The sequence below is a fragment of the Amblyomma maculatum genome, chromosome 11 (assembly GCF_055883805.1).
Source record: "Amblyomma maculatum isolate TAMU_Amacu chromosome 11, ASM5588380v1, whole genome shotgun sequence".
In the NCBI taxonomy this organism is placed as follows: domain Eukaryota; kingdom Metazoa; phylum Arthropoda; class Arachnida; order Ixodida; family Ixodidae; genus Amblyomma; species Amblyomma maculatum.
This window is the reverse complement of record NC_139354.1, coordinates 69566242-69581681: the sequence shown is the minus strand read 5'-3', so window position 1 is coordinate 69581681 and position 15440 is coordinate 69566242. Positions and strand designations below refer to the sequence as shown.

The 15440-nt window shown below is 42.3% G+C and overlaps 1 long non-coding RNA gene across 1 annotated transcript; it reads left to right on the top strand.

Moving 5' to 3' along the window:
* Positions 1–10822: 10822 nt before the first annotated feature.
* On the top strand, positions 10823–14616 carry LOC146174108 (uncharacterized). Its single transcript, XR_014701861.1, has 4 exons — positions 10823–11032; positions 11983–12177; positions 12260–12386; positions 13431–14616. It is a non-coding gene; the product is annotated as an uncharacterized LOC146174108 (long non-coding RNA).
* The last annotated feature ends 824 nt before the right edge of the window (positions 14617–15440 follow it).

Here is a 15440-nt window from a genome sequence, read left to right as displayed (position 1 = left end):
TACTTTGAGTAATGTGCCACGTGTTAGAAAGGAGCTCATTTTGGTGTCAGCCTTACCATTTTACGTAAACCGGCCAGTAATTTCTCACAAATGTGGCTCATTAAATACTTGTCAATTGTGCAATATATAGAATTTCCATTTCAGCGATAATTCGCGCATTTGACTTCCTAATTTCAAGAGTAAAACTAGACGTCATGGCTCTTGTCTAACAAGAAATTATTGAAGTATTTGTAGAAGAAGTACGTCGATGGTGTCTTAATTTTTTGCCGAAACTGTTGAATATTTTAAACCTAAATTGTGCGCTATCCGCAATGTACTACTAGTACTGGCGAGGCGCTGCTTCTGCCGCAAGCTGCAAAATCGTAGAGCACAAAAAAGATTTATCTACTGTGATGGCACAAATTGCCAGCCTATGATTTTTTTTGCTATCAAGAATATAGAATGCTAGGCATAAAAGTCCGAAGTTCACATCTTCACAGAAGTAATAGTGCACTCCAATGACAAGCAAATAATAAAAATATGTCACTTCAATTATATTTTTACAGCACTTGTTTGCGATCCCATATATTTGCTTATCTATTCTGTTCTGAAATCATTGTTTTGTATCAGCTTGCAGACATTGCTCTTTTGTTACTGGTCAATTAACCGAAATTCTAGAGTGTACAAAATTAGGGCGGGCGCTTGAAGGAAGTAGAGAACACGGTATTAAGAATCTGTGCGCTTCAGATGAACAGGGATAAAAGCCGTAATAAGAATATTTCCACTATAATGACGAAGTAGCGCAACTTTCTAGCAATCCATTCCAAATCCTTTAGTCAGAAGTAAACATGAATGGCAAATGCGTTGCTTCAAGCGAGGGGATGTATTTAAAATGTAATCAAAGCCGCATAGTTTGCCGCCATCACCGCAGGCGAAGGTCGCACCTGTGTAACTTCCCCTCTCTCATGTTGTGCATCACATACAGTAGAGTCCAATAAAGCGTTCATTACAACCTACATTTACATGCGTACTTGATAGATCCAGAACGCATGCTTTTGGATAAAAGATCTGGACATTTTGTAGTGTGCTACTGCTAATGTCGAATACCTATTTTGCCAATTATGCGTTATATTTGTCCAAAAGGCCACATACTTCAAACCGGTTATACACCCTTTTTCTTCGTTTGTGCGAATATAAATAATCAATGCCCATTACTTGTTGGTGCCCGGCTGTCACATGTAAGAGGCCAACTATAGAGGCTTTTTGCGAAAGCAAAGAAGACGACGACGGCGAAAAGGATTACGTGGACTAACGAAGGATTAAGAAGATGAAGAAGGAGTAGTCGGCGACACGGCAACCCAAGCGGCAAGCCTATGGTCGGGCCGCGCTCAGCCCTTGCCAATATGGCCGACTAAAACTCATCGGGCCGATCTAGGCAACCTACCTCAGCCCGAGGTCGAGGATGTACATTGGTCTAAGAACGGCCGATCATCGGCAATAGTCCTCGGGCCGACGAGTATGGCCGACTTGGCCAGCCTACTGCCGCGCTAGGGTCATGCATGGGCCATGGCTTACCCACACATGGCCCAACCACTTCAGCGGTACACGCTGCCCCGTGGTTTATCCATGTATAATTAGTGTTTTACTCATCCACGGCCTATAGTTTACTCATTAAAACGTCTGCAGTTCGATTGTGCATGAAAGTTAGTGCTGAGGCAGTATTTTGACATGCGCATCTTCTCCTCCAAGCGGGCTCTAACTTTGTGGCATCAGCAATGGTGTTCTCCGGGCAGGTGAAAAGCAACCCATACGTATGCAGCTTACAAAAGCCTGCGCATGGACAAATGTAGGTTTAAACAGCACTTTTTATTGTTTTACTGAAATGTTCGAAACAGGCTCAAAGCCCTCCTAATAAAAAAGTGGCACTTACAACTTACTCAGTTTGTCAGGCTTCACAGCAATTTATTCTGGCTTTCAGCTTCTAGGCTTAGTTGAAGATGTCACGTTTCCCTGCTCGTTGTGTCCCCCGTCCCTTTACTTCACTGTTACGAGCCATCGCTTGATTGCTGCCGCGGTCTTCTTGGAGAGGACGTCACTAAGGTAGACGCTGCCTCTCCTCAGGCATCCTAGAAAATATACGAAAGAAAATATCAGCCTTCATTCCGTATTCATATGAATTTTCTAGCCTGTTAAAGTGATAAAAGGCTGTCGCTCAAGCAATTATAAGGACCTTCAGTGGGATGAGTGGTGATGTAGTCATCGGATGATATCTGAAGTCAATTTAAATATGAGGTGCACCATTTTTACACATATACTGCTTGTCCAAGCAAATTTGATCGAAGGGATAAAAAAGCCATTTCCGAGGCAGGCGAATGAAACCAGATATATATTGCTGGAAGCTACCTTGAGCGCCACAGAAAGGTTTTGTTTGGGATCCTTAATTGACATTATTTACCTAAATTACTAAATAATGACTAGCACAATAAATTGTGTTGCTACTTTGAAGAGTACCGGCACAAACCACGTTTCATTATTTGCAATAAAGAACCGTCACGTCTGCATTTTGTTCCCCAGATATAATAGGAAACCGCGAAAATCAAAAATAATTCCCGGACAATACAATTGCGGACGTGGCATGGCTCGACAGCGTTGTGTAGCGTTAGACCTATAAGTTCCCTATGCTTCCTTCGTCCGCACCAGCACAACCGCTCAACAAGACTGTATTTGTTATTTTACAGCTGAAAAATACTGTTCCACTCATTTATATCCTTACCGCTTTGTAGTCGTTATCCGCATTGCAAAGTTCGGCGCGCTCACTGTAACTCGCGCCTTCATGTGCGCCAAAGGGCCGACGCGAAGCAACCATCGCCAGCATATCACCCTTACTCATGCATGGGCCCAGGCATCATAGCGGCAGGTTGTTTCTACCGCTCAAAATTATGCTGAGAGCAGCACAATTGAGGTGCGCGAATGGGCTGGTAACGGTTTCGGTATCTACATAACCCGAATGTCTTTGAGATGAAAAAAAGGTACACATGAGGTTTCTAACCGCAAATATTGAACCAGAGGTTTCCGAACGTGCTCACCGACTCTGTAAGTTCTATTTATTGTCTGAAGTGAATATTTAGTACTTGGAGCGAATAATCTCACTTCCCTAGTACAAAACAAAAATTCGCTGCTAGGTCCTAAGTGGCTGGAGCAGTGCACCACCGGTTCCCATCGCCTGTTTCTAATGGTTTCTTTCTAACGCTTTCTAGCTATCGGGCACAAAAGGTGTAATGCAGCTTGAATAAAACCTCCATGAGATATATTTATGGGTAGATTTGTAAGCTTTACAGATTTCACTTACAAATACTACGAGAATCGCGTCACTGCGGCCTTTCTTTAAAATTGACACGTAACAGCGCAATATTCGTGGCTAACATAAAGTACTGAACGTATTAATTTAGCTTAGCAAGTGCAGCTGTATCAGAAAGTGAGGGCTGGCGAAACCGAAGGTGTGCATAGCTTTCAAATTTTCTTAGATGGCGCAACCGTTCGAAATCTGGAATTTTAAAAATAAACCCTTGATATTGGCTTTCTCACAGCGTATATATATGGGTGCCTTAGACAAGAAACATAATCGAGGTCCCATGAGCATATTTCGTTTCCAATGAAATATTTATATGTGGTGGGCAAATATCTGGACGGAAAGGAATTAACCTTAGTTTTGCAAGATACGGCTTAGTTTCCTCGAAAAAAAAAATGTACGGTATATCTTTAGAGGTAGAAAACGCTGTTTTTGCCATTTCAAAATGTTGCAAGTTTTGATACCATGATTTGGTCACCTTCAATTTTTTACTGACTAAATACATGCCGCTTTTACATTTACAAACATTATTAAAAACCCGTTTTGTTTTCGCAGTTGAGTTATTAAAAAATCGTAAACGTTATCGTAAGAACAAAATCGTAGGACTTAATATAGCTTTAAATAGTATTATTTCGCTATTTCTGTCAATTTCACGACAGAACGCAAGTGAAGGCTGAACTTTTTCTCTCATTTGCATTCTTTTTTATTGCTAGTTGCAGTAATATTCAGTCTAATTTATTACTATATTATTCCATTTCTCAGCTTTGATCATACTAACAATACTATATTTTTGAAGATGATTTTTCAATGTGTAATTTTTTATAATTACTATCATAAGCAAATCGCTTTCCAGAATAACAAATTTTGTGGCGTTACAGAAAACACACATAGCAGCTTAGAGCTCCAGCTTCTGCCTTAAATAACCAATATAACCTGCGTAATAAACACAGAATGTTTTCGTGCAAACAACGTAACGCATCACGCCAGTATAAGGGTACAAACGGTTACAAACGGTAAGGTTACAAATACTTTATGCAGTGCTACAAACGTATTGCTTGATATTCGGGGCCTTACTATACGTTATAACATTTTCCCTTTAACATCTCTCTAAGCAGCCTGGCAGACAGGTTACCGTTTTTTAGTAAAGCAACAGGACGTGTTTTTCCACTTTTGGGCAAACAAGAAATATGCAAAATAAATTGAAAGGCACATTGAAGCCAAAGACTTAGCCTTCGGTGTCATAGTCAACATTTGCCTTTGAACCTTTCTCTCTAAAGCACGGTTCACAATGCGGAACCACTACAGGGACATGAACAAAACACGTTAGCCCGTTTAGCCGGAAACTTGTTTCCGAACAAGTTGTCATCCTGTACACACAGCTTAGAAACAAAAGGCTGGTTACCGATGTATTACCTCGGTATGACAAACTTCGGTTACGTAATTTAAACGAAAACAGCAACTGTCCGCAGTGTTTGGCTTGCATGAAGGCCGAGCGAAAATCCCGGGTGACAACGCATTCCAGCAGCATGCACTTAACGCTGACCGATCATATTATTAAAGGTTCCCCTGCTTCCAACAACGCTTAGAAAGCTCATTTTCATTGCTTTCTTGTATGCCGGGGCTCTGCTTCTTACAAACAGACGGGTCAGATGCCGTAATTGAAATCGCGTGTGGAGAGGCTGCCGTGGTTGCTCTCCTGTTTCGTGCGCAGGAAACATTCACGGAAGAGAGCACGAGTACATGCGGGTCCATACGAACGACCACGCTAGAGGGGCAGTGGAGGAGATTTGTCCAAGATTTATTTTTCAATGTTACAAGGAGTTCGCCAAGTTTTCCCGCAGAAGTTCCCGTCCCATCAAGCCTATCGACAAAGATGTATTTCTGGAATTTTCTGTGGAAGCGGTATGACAGGGTCGCCACCACTACGCGGAAAACCTGTTGCCGCACAAAATCGGCAGTGTGAACCGAGCTTAATGAAACAGAGTATCTAGGCTGGCATCAGGAAAGGCAAAGGTAGATTTCTCAACGAAATTAAGAACAGAAAACTCTAAGTGACCTTAGAAAGAAGCCGAGAGCATAATGAAAGCTATGAAATATTCCTAGCATATGTAAAATAGTATGTAAATTAACAAGTGTGGTTAAAAAAAAGATTGTGACACAAAATTTTTCGAGCAGTAAAGAGAACAAACTACTTTTCGCAGTAATGTTTAGTTTGTAAAATAGTATATAAATTAATAAATATAGATGGAACGAATATGCTGATAAAAATTTTTGAAGCAGTAATTTGAATAACATACGTAGTGCAGGTAATATTTAGTTGGGACTTTATTACATGGCTGGATAATCAACATATTTTTGTTTTGCTTCAGCTTTAGAGAACTTATATTGGCATTAACCTATGCTCAAGCAAACATCATCCTGTAGTGGTTTCCTAGGAAGATTCAAAATGATGGAAATATAAGTGATATTGTCTAAGAGTAATTTAAGTAGATTTTCCGTAGCTAAACCTAAGCTTATCTGCTTATTTAGTTTATTGGAAATTGAAACTACAGGAATATGTAGTGAAAATTTTATACTGTCAATTTTACTACTTAATTTATATGCTTATGAGCTTTTGAATGCGTTACAACCGGGTCCTAAATCAATATATTTACGACTGCAGATCAGCAGTACAAATGAAGTTCTTTTTGTGAAGAAGCAAACAGCAGGGAATGTTCTCTACCCCGATACTCGTTGCCAACAATGCAAATGCTTCAAACAATAGAGCAAAACCAATACCAATACCACGTTACCTATTCTCTTATCCGCAGGCCTCATGAGCTGTGATACTTGTTGCCGTAGCGTTCCTATTCTAAATTTTGTAGCAATAAGACTTTCACACATATTGACTATGAAACCGATTTTTTCTCTCTAAACACGCCTGAAAACAAGGACTCCTTTCCCAACAACCCTGACAACGTCACCAGCTGCGCTCCACAGCCAGGATAATGTTTTGTCCTATCAGACTGTAAAAGGTGAGTGCGCTCCTTACAACGGTAACATCTAGTGATACTGTAAACAAGCATCTCCCAAGAGTTTAGGACATTCAATTAGCACGTGAACTCTATCATTCATTTAAATAGCAACCTTAGCGCAACAGTACATAAAGGAGTGATGCGATTCATTGTTTTTTTTAACATCTTCATTTCGCCAGAAAATTAAGTATTGTTTTCAGCTGGCTTTCTAATCTAATATTTATGGAAAGGCATGTCTACATGCTACTGTGCTAAGATGAACAAACTTTTTTTATGTTTACACCGTGCAGGCGATCCGTTCCTCCCTTTCAAAGTCATGATTGCTGATCCTCATAACGGGTGCTGCATTGTGGTTACAAAAAGGCAACATCCACAAAGAGGTGAGCAGCGAGGAAAGTGATTACAAAACACATTTTATTGTTCTTTGCTCTGATATGTGAAACAGCTGCTCTCCACGTTTTTCATAAGTTGTAAACTATACACAGCTCCCTAATATCATACCCGCTAATGATCAAAACATTCCAGAGCTATCTGCCCATACGGATGTTCGTCCATCTGCACTGAGAGCCGATGAGTGATGTACGACTGACCGACGACCGTATTGCTTTACTGCGGCGAACCGGCTCACTTTACTCGTGTTGTTCCACCGTGATGCCTTTCCAATTCGAAGGTGGTGCTGCTCCTACTCGGAGGTTTTTCCCGCCAATTGTCCTCGACGCCGCTGCGGTGAACTTCGGGCTGTAAAAGATCTACTCGACGAAAAGCGCTGGATTCCAATTTCCCTACGGCAAACTCGATTAACTTGGTAACCTCGATTATGTCGTCGCTTTCTACCGCGAGCTCCTCACGGGCAGCAATGCAAGTCAGATTGCCCTGGTCGTGGTGGTAAAAGTAACATCAGAGATCAAGAGAACAAGACTTGCTTAAGTCGCAGGTCTGGAATTTCACCATCCCCGCAGATACGGAACGCTCAAGCATCGACAGTAGAATGTCTTCGGTTACCGACCATAACGTAAACGGGAGGCCACTAAACACACCAGTAATTATGTGCTAATTACCTGTGCACCGGACTGCAGACAATGACGCAGAGGCCAAAACCACTCAGAAGCCTTTAATTCTCGATTGGCTTTCATATAATATCCCAGTAACAGTTCGCTACAGTTTCCTGGCCATTTCCTACTGCTATGACTGGCATGAAGGTTCTAGGGCAGGTGATCATTTTATTACTCATATATGCCCGTGAAAGGGTAGACTTAAAATTTAAGTGTCAACTCTACTGGTCAGCTACCTTGCTTTGAGAAACCATTAGCGGCATATTATTCAAGACGTAGATAATCTAGGCGAATACAAGGTGATTACTAAGCTGCGAAGCAGCAAGGTATGGCGTGCTTTTCTTCTGAGGGAGCGGCAGTTCTCAGGAGCACGAAGCGAAAACATCGTTTTCGCTTTCCCAGAGCCAATGTCGTCAAAGGCAGCGCGTTCAATAATGTCGTGTGGAATGCACTTGACGAGAGTAAAGCAATCGAGTAACGTGACATATCACTTCGTTACGCCTTACATAATTACTGCGCATGACCCGCACTCTCAATTACCTCGAAAGTGGCCAGTGGGATGTACGTGTTATCAATGTTTCGCACCAGTATTGCTATCGCTTCACCTGCAGTTGTGGAGCTCTTACTAAACGCATATCCGACGTTCCGAAGCGTAAGAGAAGAAGACACCAAACAGTGTCAACCGCGCAAGAGACAAGCTGCCTTGCGTATACCTACACGGTATCCTCCAACGAGGCTATACAAACTGCTGGATTGGAAGGAGCGCCCGTCGAGTGAAGCCTCCGCAACGCCATTTTGAGGGGGGAAAAAGCCAGCCAGTTGCCACAGTGTCCGCCACTGTGCTGCCGGAGAAGTGGAAGTTGTTAAAGTGGGCGGCTAATAACACAATGAGAAAAAACATTGTTAATTCATGCATAGCTAAGAGTTGTATCATCAGTGTGAAAATGACCCCAGCAGTCAAATTTCTCAAGTTGATCTCTTTAAATATCATTCCGAACTGAACGTGAACCTTATTGCGACAGGTATGTGCTGGCATGAAGCTGCTGTTTGTTTTCTACTATTTTTTGAGGAACCTTGAGGCGTGAAGACATTACGAAAGAGCTGTTCTATGCGGAGTCTGGAAAGCAAAAGATGGAGACCACCAGGAGACCACCAATTTTATTCGGCAGAATTATTGAAGAATATATGGCTTGAAACTTGTATTGGCGGTGATGGGGGCATACAAGGCTTATTTCGAGGACACAGTGCTGCAGACCGTAGCCTAATGTCGGCGAGCGAGCGCGCCAGAACGTTTTCGCACAGGCACACTTTGTCGTAGTCTCCAGGTGCCAAGCGGTACCGCAAGGGGTATAACACTTATTCTTTCTCGCCGTTTGTTTTCAACCAGTATCAAAGTCAGGTATTTTAAGCCGTCCTCTGCACAATCTGGATGGAGTCGGTATGAATGAACGATACTACTAACAGAATCGGCAGCTTCAACGCTGTCACTTCAGACAAAACCATGGAGCAGGAGTCACAGCTGTTTGTCACTTCAGATGGAGCCCTTTTCAGCGGAATTGGCGGCCAGATCTGGAAAACACAAGGACGTGTTCAGCTGAAATCTGCCTGTGTTGTTGTTGTCAGTAGTCAGATGCCTTGGCTTGTGGTACACCTATCACCTTTGAAGTCGTCCACCGTCGACCAGAGATGCCTCATAACTCCGCTTGCCAATCTGTCTGGTAAAAATGGTCGCGAGCCACTTTGCCGAACTGCAGAGATGGTGAACAGACACAGGCTGTCCTGTAATGTAGACGAGAGTGGATAGGCTGTCGCATTACTCAACCGGCGCACTTGTTTGATGAATTCTGTCCAGCGCTACCCTAAGCGGACATCCAAACATGTGCTTTGCTTTCATCCAATGAGCTGTCTCACGAAAAGTCGGGTGTTGTGTGAACAGGAACCTTGAAAATTGCCGTGCAGTACTTCAGTTTTGATATTTGCGAAGAGCTGCATTAGTTGTTGAACTATGCTCTCGTCTTGTCTGTTGGTAGCAGCGTGGAATGACGCGCTTGTGGGATATCGGATGCCGTTCCTCAGCCCAAATCGATTAGCTTCGGCACTGTATACGACGAACCCTTTGAATGACGACCGTCTATGCAATTACACAAGTGACCAAACTAATCCGCAGCTCCTGGATCACCGGAGTTGAGGTTAAATTTTTCGTGTGGCGAACTTCTAGTCACTTCGTGACAACGTCCATCACGACCAGATAACAGTTCCCATTGACTGTACCGTCAAATCCAGGTGAAGAACTGAAACGGGAGTCTCAGCTCTCGTTCATGCCAGCATAGAGGCCGCGGAAGTAGCTCTGGCATAGGACTGTGATAATGACATCCAGCCAGACTGTTCAATATTACCGTCAACCCACGGACACTACTAATGACTGCATGGAGGTTAATTCATAGCTCTCATTCCTCGACGAGCGATGTGTACAATTCAAAGACCAGAAGGAATGACCACACGAGATGCCAAGTAAACACATCCCTCCTAGTAAAGCTCCTATCCCTCCTCAAGCTCCTAGTAAAAAGCACTATCGCGGAATCATTGAAGACAGAAAAGCTCGAATTAGACGATGCAGCACCATTATTCTGAGGAACGGCTTGTAATCCGTGTAAACGACAACCTCTCGTCTAGCGCCGCACTGGTGGAAGTAGTTGTCAATGTAAACTATTCTAGCCTTCCTCATCAGGTTGTGCATAGGCCATTGGAACCTCTTTCCCGCCAGACAGTCATGGGAAAGAGGTTCACCCATACCGACTCCTTCGAGATTGTGCGGAGGACGGCTTAAAAGACCTGACTTGGATACTGGTTGAAAAAAAAACGGCGAGAAAGAAGAAGCGCTATACCCCTAGGGGTACCACTTGGCACCTGGCGACTACGATAAAGTGTGCCTGTGTGAAAACGTTCTTGCGCGCTCGCTCGCCGACATTAGGCTACGGTCTGCAGCCCAGTGTTCTCGAAATAAGCCTTGTACTGCTCCCATCACCGCCAATACAAATTTCAAGCCGTGTATTCTTCAATAATTCTGCCGAACATAATTGCGCATAATAGACTGTACGTCATAAAATTTACCGCAATTATTTAATTGTCATTACCATTGAAATGGAAGCTATACATTCAAATTATATATGATAGTGTAGCCTATATAATGGTTGTACTAACTTGACGTCATTGCACTACACAAAAGTTCAAACGTCATCATGATCAATAAGTATGATTAAAATGGAAAAATATGCTGCATCATAATGATATGTACGTTAACTGTTCTCTACTAATTGAATCCTAAATGAATGATTAACAACTCAAGAGCCATGTAAAACATATCTAATGCTCGTTTAACTTCTTTCATCAGAATTAAATAACCAATTTCTTCGCTTTTTTGCTGCACTAATATGCAGTTTACTCGAGCGAGATCGGGCTTATATCTTGACGATCAGCAGGTGAATAACTCAGCCAAGGCCTACGCAGCTGTATTTCCAAGCTTCTTATAAAGCATAAAATAAGTCTGGCCCCTGCCTAAAGTCGAAAAGTATATCACAGCAATTTATGCTTGTTCATATGTTTACGGCGTCTGTTGAGATGTTGAAACCAACTGTAATGTAAGTGGTCAAAATAGAAATAATTCAAAGGACGAGAATAATGAATGCTAAAAAACTTCGTTGCTAAATTTAGTGCTTTAACAAATCCAAGTAAAAGGAGAATCATAGCTTCCGTTGCTTGCCAAAAAAGACACATATTGCTGTAAATTATAAACCTCACCATCACACTGAAACAGGCCACTTTATTAAGGCTTGAAGCAGCAGGTCATATCAAGTTCGTTAGGGTCTGTGGGCACATAAAGAAACAAACAGCAAAAAATCAAGGAGGAACATTGATTCGTGGGTTACACAGTTGCCCAACATTGCCAGCTGCATGAATACGAAGATCATACCCTGTTTTTTCTGCAAACATAAAATTTCTGTCTTAGAGCTATGAAGATTTCACGAGCGGCAGCAGCTTTGTCTGCGAGCCCGGGTTCGCCCGGTGACGTCACGACTGCGTCACTAGTGAGCGTGCATAATTGTGCACGTACTCAGCTAAGCTTCGTTTTGGCGCGTCGAAAGTGGTTTGAATCGAAAGTTTTTTAGAGCTTAAATTAGCTACCCGTGCCGTTTAAATTCCTGTTTAGAATTCTCTCATCGGTATCTAATATCCGTCATTTTATATTATGCCCTGCATAAAATACTTGAAAACAGAGTGAAGTAATCTGATGTAATTGTTAGTTTAATTGATAGCCTTGAGAACGCATTACTTGTCTCTTCTCATAATACAAGAGCTTCGAGAAAATCGCCAGGAAATTTTACTACACCCCTTTTTTTTTAATTCTAAATTCCAAGGTGAAACACATTGAAAGCCTTAAACAGAGAAGACACTATGCTGAGCCTTTGTAACAATTACTACCCCATGTAGCCTCTCCGGGAATAAGTGTCGCCAGAGCATATGCGCAACCACGCCTTTTTCCAGACCAGTCAAAGAATTATGAAGTAAAATGAACACTTTTGCTTTCCAGACTCCGCATAGAACAGCTCGTTCGTAATGTGTTCACGCCTCAAGATTCCTCAAATAAATAGTAGAAAACAAACAGCAGCTCCATGCCCGCACATACACGTCTCAATAAGGAGCACGTCCAGTTCGGAATGATATTTAAACAGATCAACTTGAGAAATGTCACTGCTGGTGATATTTACACACTGTTGAAACAACTGTAAGTTACGCATGAATTAACAATGTTTTTTCCTCATTGTGTTACTAGCCGCCCACTTTAACAACTTCCACTTCTCCGGCAGCATAGTGGCGGACTCTGTGGCAACAGGCTGGCTTCCCCCCCCCCCTCAAAATGGCGTCGCGGAGGCTTCACTCGACGGACGCTTCTTCCATTCAAGCAGTTTTTATAGCCTCCTTGGAGGATACCGTGTAGGTATACGCAAGGCAGCTTGTCTCTTGTGCGGTTGACAGCGTTTGGTGTCTTCTCCTCTTACGCTTCGGAACGCCGGATATGCGTTTAGTAAGAGCTACACAACTGCAGGTGAAGCGATAGCATTGCTGGCGCGAAACATTGGTAACACGTACATCTCACTGGCCACTTACGAGGTGGTTGTGTGGGACATGCGCAGTAATTATGTAAGGCGTAACGAAGTGATATGTCACGTTACACGATTGCTTTACTCTCGTCAAGTGCATTCCACACGATATAATTGAACGCGCTGCCTTTGACAACATTGGCTCTGGGAAAGCGAAAACGATGTTTTCGCTTCGTGCTCCTGAGAACTGCCGCTCTATCGGAAGAAAGGCACACCATACCTTGCTGCTTCGGAGCTTAGTAATCACCTTGTAATCGCCGAGATTATCTACGTCTTGAATAATATGCCGCTAACAGCTTCTCAAAGCAAGGTAACTGAGCACTAGAGTTGATACTTAAATTTTGTCTCTACCCTTTCACGGGCATAGATAAGTAATAAAATGATCACCTGCCCTAGAACCTTCATGCCAGTCATAGCAGTAGAAAATGGCGAGGAGACTATAGCGAACTGTTACTGGGATATTATATGAAAGCCAATCGATACTTAAAGGAGTCTCAGTGGTTTTGGCCTCTGCGTCATTGTCTGCAGTCCGGTCCACAAGTGATTAATCGTCATTACTGGTGCGTTTAGTGGCCTCCCGTTTAAGTTATAGCCGGTAACCGAAGACATTCTACTGTCGATGCTTGAGCGTTCCGTATCCGCGGTGATAGTCGAATTCCAGACCTGCGACTTCAAGCAAGTCTTGTTCTCTTGAACACTGGTATCACATTTACCACCATGATCAGGGCAATCTGACTTGCATTGCTGCCCGTGAGGAGCTCGAGGTAGAAAGCGACGACTTAATCGAGGTTACCAAGTTAATCGAGTTGGCCGTAGGGAAATTGGAATCCAGCGCTTTTCGTTGAGTAGATCTTCCACACCCCGAAGTTCACCGCAGCGGCGTCGAGGACAATCGACGGGAGTACCTCCGAGTAGGAGCAGCACCACCTTCGAATTTGAAAGGCATCACGGTGGAACAGCAGGAGTAAAGTGACCCGGTTCGCCGCATTAAAGCAATACGGTCGTCGTCAGTCGTACATCCCTCATCGGCTCTCAGTGCAGATGGACGAACATCCGCATGGGCGGATAGCTCTAGAAAGCTTTGATCATTAGCGGGTACGATATTAGGAAGCTGTGTATAGTTTACAACTGATGAAAAACGTGGAGAGTAGCTGTTTCACATATTAGAGCAAAAAACAACAAAACGTGTTTTGTAATCACTTTCCTCGCTGCTCACCTCTTTGTGGATGTTGTCTTTTTGTAACCACAATGCAGCACCCGTTATGAGGATCAGCAAACATGACTTTGAAAGGGAGGAACGGGCCGCCTGCACAGTGTAAACATAAAAAGTGGTTGATCTTAGCACAGTAGCATGTAGACATGAATTTCCATAAATATTAGATTAGAAAGCCATCTTAAAACGATACTTAGTTTTCTGGCGAAATGAAGATGTTAAAACATAACAATGAATCGCATCACTCCTTTATGTACTGTTGCTCTAAAGTAGCTATGTAAATGAATGATTCAGTTCACTTGCTAATTGAATGTCCTAAACTCTTAGGAGATGCTTGTTTACAGTATCACTAGATGTTACCGTTGTAAAGAGCGCACTCACCTTTTACAGTCTGATAGGACAAAATATTAGCCTGGCGATGGAGCGCCGCTAGTGACGTTGTCAGGGTTGTTGGGAAAGAAGTGCTTGTTTACAGGCGTGTTTAGAGAGAAAAAATCGGTTTCATAGTCAATGTGTGTGAATGTGTTATTGCTACAACATTTAGAATAGGAACGCTAAGGCAACAAGCGCTCACAGCTCATAAGGTCTGGGGTAGGAGCGTAGGTAACGTGGTATTAGTATTGGTCTTGCTGTATTTTTTGAAGCATTTTCATTGCTTGGCAACGGGTGTCGGGGTATAGAACATTCCCTGCTGTTTGTCTGTTCACAAAAAGAACTTTATTTGTACCGGTGATCTGCAGTCGTGAATATATTGATTCAGGACCAAGTTTTAATGTATTGAAAAGCTGATCATTACTATAAATGATACCATGATTGTGTTGATAAAACCACGAATAAACATTTTTCGCAGAATGCCAAAGAGCAGCGTTGCTGAATATAAATTAAGTAGTAAAAAATGACAGCATAAAATTTTCAGTACAAATTCCTGTAGTCTCAATTAACAAGTAAACTAAAAACGCAGAGAAGCTTAGGTTTTAACTGCGGACCCCCCAAACCACTAAAAATACTATTAGACACTATCACTTATATTTCCATCATTTTGAATCTTCCTAGGAAACCACTACAGGAATATGATGTTTGCTTTAGCATAGGGTAACGCCAATAAGCTCTCTAAAGCTGAAGCAAAACAAGAATACGTTGATTATCCAGCCATGTATTAAAGTCCCAACTAAATATTACCTTCACTACGGCTTCAGAAATTTTTATCAGCATATTCGTTCAATGTATATTTATTAATTTATATACTATTTTACAAACTGAATATTACTGCGCAAGTTAATTTGTTCTCTGTACTGCTTCAAAAATTTTGCGTCAGCATCTTTTTTTTTAACCACACTTGTTAATTTACATACTATTTCACATATGTTAGGAATATATCATAGCTTTCATTATGATCTCGGCTTCTTCCTAAGGTCGCTTAGAGTTTTCTATTATTTTCGCTGGGAAATCTACTTTGCCTTTTTTTATGCCAGCCCTAGCTACTCTGTTTCATTAAGCTCTGTTCACACTGTGAAAGCAGTTGGTCGATTTTGTTCGGCAACAGTGTTTCTGCGTAGTGGTGGCGACCCTGTCATACCGCTTCCAAAGAAAATGTCCAGAAATACATCTTTGTCGATAGTTTACATTGGACGGAAACTTCTGCGGGAAAACTTGGCGAACTCCTTGTAACACTGA